We start from the raw sequence: 6,025 nt of genomic DNA, 5'->3' as shown, positions 1-6,025 counted from the left end.
TGCACAGAGTGATGTGCAGGGCGATGCACAAGGTGATGCATGGAGCAGTGCATGGGGCGATGTGCAGGGCGATGCAGGGGGCTCTGCGACCTGGCACCTGAGAGCTGCTCTCAGCTTTCAGATCGTGTTTCCTGCTGAAACTTTTCTAAGGCCGATAACCCCTCTGTCGCTTGTAATTTGAGAAATGCGTATTTCCCCTCTCTGCTTAACATCTGTATTGTAGCCATATATTATACAAATCTCACCTTGTGTATTGTAAGCGTGATCCCAGTGAAATTATTCTGAAGTATTGTGGTTTTCATTTCTGGATCTCGCGGAGTGGCAGGAGCTACCACTGTGGAAGGCTGTTTCCATGGGGAGGGGGAGGAGGGGAGGGGAGACGGTGCCGTAACCCAGCAGAGCGCTGGATGTGGGCCCGGGAAAAGTTGGGCAGCTCCTCACCTGTTGGTGCTGCTAGGAGGGCTGTTGTTTTCATTCTTTCTTTCTTTCTTTTTTTTTTACTTTTCTTTTTTCTTTCTTTTTTTTTTTTTTTTTACTAGAAGGGTCTCAGTAAACAGAGAAATTGCAGGAAAAGAGGAAGGAGAAAATTTAAATGATTCCAGAGTGAACTGTTTTGCTGTTAATACAGAAATACAGAGCAAGACACATTTAATGGGCTCTATTTTTTATTATACTATGCTGAATAATTAAGTTTGAGGCTAAGTGTCACATAGATTTATCTTTTAATTAAAAAAGCATGGTTCACGCATATTTGAGTGGTAGTCCAAATAAATGCAATATAGAAATTTATGTTTGTTTATCTAGGTGTTAATTACCTAGAGATTGTTCTGGATTACTTCTTTTTATAAAGTGTCATAGGCTCATGTCACAAGTAATAAAGCTTAACAGTGGAACCTTATCAATTTGCTAACTATAATGCTAGTGTGACCTGGAGGAAAGGAAAAAAAAACTTTGGAAAATGTTCTCTGTRTGTACCCCATTCAACACATAAAAACAGCACAGCGAACAATGCAATCATTTTTAAAATGTTCTCCTAAGTAAAAGTACAAATATATCTTCAGTGTTTTACGGCCCTTCACACATGTAATTATTTATATTACACACTGTTATTTACTCCTGCGTACTGCATGTTGTGCAAAGACAGACACGGTAAGCAACAAAATGTAGTTTACCTGGTGGGCAAGCTATTCATTTAGTGGGTGAAGTAACAGTTACAAACAACACCGAGTGCTATATTTAAAGCAAGACGTAGCAGATGCAATTTTCTTAATATTTTAAAGGTTTTACAGCGTCTCTAGAAACCCAGAGGACGAGGAATGCAACCTCAAGGCTAAAGATCAAAGATGGCACGTTTCAGCGGTGCAGAGAGAGGGGAAACGGCGCGCAGCCACGAAGCGTTCCTCACGCTCCCCGTCGGGCCGTTTCTCCCGTCGCTGGCGAGGGCAATCTGCACGGCTGCTCCGCCGCGGGGCCGGCTGAGCACCCTCGGCAGAGCTGAGCGCCGCAGCCCGGCCGGCGGGGCCTTGTGCCACCCTCGAGCCTCCCACCCGCCCGCCGCCGCAGGGACCGAGAAATCGCCCTGGGTTTTTTTTCGTAGGTGCAAACACCCCCATCTTTGGGTTTAATTATTTAGGCAATTCTTAGAGTTCTGACGACTTCAGATAATCCTTGCTTTCGATGGCATGGCGTTAGGCAGCAAAAGTTTCTGAGGACCTGCACTACTCTCTGTGCTCATGATCTTTAATTCTTTCTTGATATACAGGTGCTCAAAATGGGAAGAAGGCTGGAAAGAAGGGTTTCTTCTATTTATTGCTGCCAGTTATGCCCATAGACATAGATACCTCAGGCTTTGTCTCGTGCGCAGACAGTAGTAGGTAAGCTACATCTCAGTAGATGAGGTGGAAGGTAAATTAGATCTTAATAAAAACTACTGAGTATTGTATCCTTAGTGATAATTGAAATATTTCTAATTTTAAAGAACTGAAACTGATATATATATATAGATGAAATTGATATTTGTATAAACATATATGTGTATATATATATGTATATATAGGTATATACACAAACATACACATGTTGCAAACAGTTTTTCTTTTAGAAGGAACCTGATTTTGGCTTTTAACGCCGCATTTAGTATCCTCCTGTGCCTGATTTTCAAAACTGCAGAGAAGCCAGAAAAGGATATTCAGCATTTCTGAAGATCAGTCAGTTACTGAGGACCATAAATATGGACTGAGGAATTTTTGCATTTGAAAATCTGAGCCACAGGATGTTATGAACCACTGCAGCTCTTGAAATTCCAGCTTTATAAAGTTGAAATAATGCAATGGTGAATCAATCAGGCCTGTTATTAATGAAGCTGGAGAACAAAAATCTCTGTTTGAAAGAAAGAGAATTGTGGAGAAAATATGTCCTTAAGTTGTGTGAGGTATTGCAACATAGAATATGTGATTTCTCTTTAGGTCGTGCCACTGCTCRTCCTTATTATTTATTTAGGTTTTATTCTTGGGGGAATGTTTTCTCAATTGTTTTTTGTTTGAAAGAAGTTGATGCATGAATGAGTGAAACACAAGGAATAATAAAGAAAAATGGAGCTATTAATCCCAACAGAGAAAATATCTCTTTTGTTAAAAATATCTCACACAGTATCTGTGACATTGGTGCATCCGTCTTCACTAGAGAATTGCTGTTCCTGATCTGTGCTGGTTTTCCGTATGCTGCCAGTGGAAGCCACCGCCCTGTTGTCACTCGATGGGACCAGCACTCAGAAGGGAGCTGCCCCCCAGCAAAGACCACCAGCGGCTTTCTATGCAATGAGGCTGCTGTGAAAAATATAAGTATCTCCAAACCTATTTATGCTCATCCAGCATTTGCATTGCTTTTGCCAAAGCACTATGTGTATTTTCTGTGGAGCAACRCATTGATATCTGTGAGCCAAATTAACTTTTTTTTTCTCCAGTCAGATTTTAGTGGTGGGACTAGCATGATCCAGCTCAGCTCACCTATGCACTAAGGACGTGTTCAAGTTTCATTTTCAATTAGCTTTGAAAACTGGAAGACTTGTTTATTTTTTCCAAAGCCATTGATCCATCCCATACTTTCACTGAATTAAAGCCTTCATGTATTTTTGATTTATGGGAGAAACACCTCATCCTTATTATTATAAATGTTGTGTCTTAATGGCTCCTTCTCCCCCCTCCTCCCATGAGTATTAATGGCAAAAGGGAGCAGTTCCCAAGGCGTGCTCCTGGGGGTTGGCTTTCGTGGAAACTCTGTTGCACTCTCCCGCTCAGCAGCAACCTTTACTTTCCTTGCACTGCAGAGAGAGCAGTCATAGTCACAACAGCAAGAGTCAGTTAAGCAGTCTTCTGCATTTGGAATTCAATTATAAAACATAATGTTTGAAATAATGCAAGAAAGCACCTGGTCCTAGTAGTATTTCCATTTGGCAGAGCAGGAGGGGTCGGCCCCTCCCAGGTGGACCTGGCGGCTGCCCAGGTCTTTGGCCTCCCTTTGGAAATGGGGCACCCAAAGGCGTGCTTTGTTCGGGTGGCTCTCCCAAGCCCCCGTTGCTTGGCTAAAGGCTGAGGGACCATGATTTATTGCCTACTGCCGGCTGAGCCCCCCGCCAGTGCTGTTACATGGTGTTTTGCATTCAAGACGTAGCAGCTATCGCCAAGGCACAGTTAGTGTAGGGAAATGTGGTGTTGGTCTGTGAACCCAGGACTGGAGAAGGTCTCCACGGAAAACCAGCCCTTCATTTCTTCCACTTAAAGCTGTTGCTAAATCTCCTCCTGCCATCAAAAGCACTGAGGCTGGGGGCAGTAATGGGACACCGGCGGGAATGGAAAAGTGAGCTAATATGGGAAAGTATTTGGCTCATCAGAGAGGAAATGTAGACCTCGTTAGGTCTTTATTTTCAACTCATGCTCAAAATACTGTTTTCCTCCAGTGCTTCAGAAACTTGTATTTCAAAGCAGTTTTGCACTAYAGCAGGGATAGCAGCGTAAAGGCTCTGCACAGGCAAACGGGTTGGCCCTGTGCTCGACCATCTCCTCATCCCCAGTACGAGTGTGCGGCCATGCAAAGGGGGCTGGCGAGTGGGAAGGTGCCGTGCCACCAACGGCGCTTGGTGGGGGCCCACCCAGGGGGAGAGATGCCAGAGGAGAAAGAGGAGATGGAGGAAAAAAGACACCACCGAGAGCACCTTTCCCTTCCTTCCTGTAGTTGTATAATCCTGAGTTTCCACACGTGAGAAAAAAATAGTCTCAGCTCCTGTCTAAGTACTTGAATTTACCACGACTCCTTCTCTGCAAACAGGAAACATTAAAAAAAAAGAAAAAACAAACCTAACAAATTCAACCCATAGTAAATTCAAGTACTGATTTGTAATATTTGCTTGGCTGCTATTTCTTAGTAGCAACCAACGTGTTAATCACTAGTATATAATTAGATGTCATTTTGGAGCAATTCAAAATCAAACAAAATCTCAACATGTTCAGAACATGTTGTGGAAGTTTACATTACAATTAATTTATGATTATCCAAATGTGCATCCCGTGATCTTAAGTCTTCCTTCATACATTACAAAGGAAAAAAAGAAAGACAATTCTTCTTCATGCATACCCCTCAATGCCAGAAAGCCCCCAGAGAGAAGACGCTCCTTTAAATAAACGTATTACTGAAATTCCATTTAAATAGCTGAGCACGGGATGAAGCCATGAGATGAATCTGATAAACTACCCACTGTGTATCCTTGGACTGGTCTCTGTTCGTTTCCTTGGTTTTAGAGTCTGTAATCACTTGATTTTTCATTACTGTCTGTGGAGCAGATAGAAAATTAAGGAAAAACARGAGTTTTTATTTCACACTAATTCACCAGAGCGATGAGCTAATTTCAGCACATTTTCCTGAAAGTGAAAAGAAATACACGGCCTTTCGTGCCAAGCGCAAGCCAGTGCTGTGAACTGCTGCCTGTTCTCTGTCCTGTCGAAACCAAAGGATCGAGGATGGCTCGTGAGTCTCGGGAAACACCCAACACAGTAGAGCATAGGCCAAAATGCTGCATTATGCTCATATAATAAACATACAAGCTGCTGTATTGGGACACAGCTACAGGAATTGCAGTAAGTAAAGTTTTAAAAGCACTGACACTCCTGTGCTTTGTTAACAGGGTTAACGTACACCAAAAGGTTAAAAATGGCTGCACTGAACTCCTCTGCGTCTAGAGTAGAGGATACTGTGCGATTTCTGCTCGAGCAATCTGTCAGCTGACATCGAGTCTGTCTTTCTCTGTATGGAGCCTACAGATGCAAACGCAGAACAGAGGAAGTTTATTTTGGGTGTAAATATAGGAAGTTGTTTTATGTTTTAATTGCCCACAACAAACACAGCAAATGCTGAAAAATGCAAGCAAAATCCTGTCCAATAATTTAATTCCTATTACCTTAGGATCCCAACTTCCTAACTATTTCAAGGATGTTGTTAGCAGAGGAAGACATATTTTTATTTAACATCTTTATTAACGAGCAAAAGAAAGAAAGAAGTAAACACACTAATTACATTTGCAAATGACAGTGCATTACTAGCTATCGCAAACATCACTGAGACCAGAGAAATAATAGAAGGAAAAACTGGGTAAGAATACAAGATTTGGCTCAAAGAAGCTCGAATTTGTATCTGAAGGTAACATTAGTGTCATGCGTGGACAAGTACAGAGGAGGGACAGGGGCCGCAGGCTGGACCGGCGGTGGGGGAAATGCTGCTTGGCCGTTTTGGAGGGCGAGACGCAGACCTGGCACCTTGGGCTCGGCAACGAGCAGAGAGGAGAAATTAAAGCACAAAGGGTTTTGGTTGTGGGAGCAGGGGCGGTGCCGTCCCCGTGGCTGCGCCCCTGCCTGCCCGTGCCCATGGGTGCCCCAGTGCTGGCTGGGTGGCTCGGTGGGGGTCGTGGGGACCTGGGGTGTGGGGAGCTGTGATTGCCTTCAGCTACACTTTCCTGGGGAGGGGAAGGGAGCAGTGA

Source organism: Rhea americana, unplaced genomic scaffold (assembly GCF_003343005.1).
Source record: "Rhea americana isolate MKP2758 unplaced genomic scaffold, rheAme1 scaffold_20, whole genome shotgun sequence".
NCBI classification, from domain to species: Eukaryota; Metazoa; Chordata; class Aves; order Rheiformes; family Rheidae; genus Rhea; species Rhea americana.
This window is presented reverse-complemented; position numbering follows the sequence as displayed.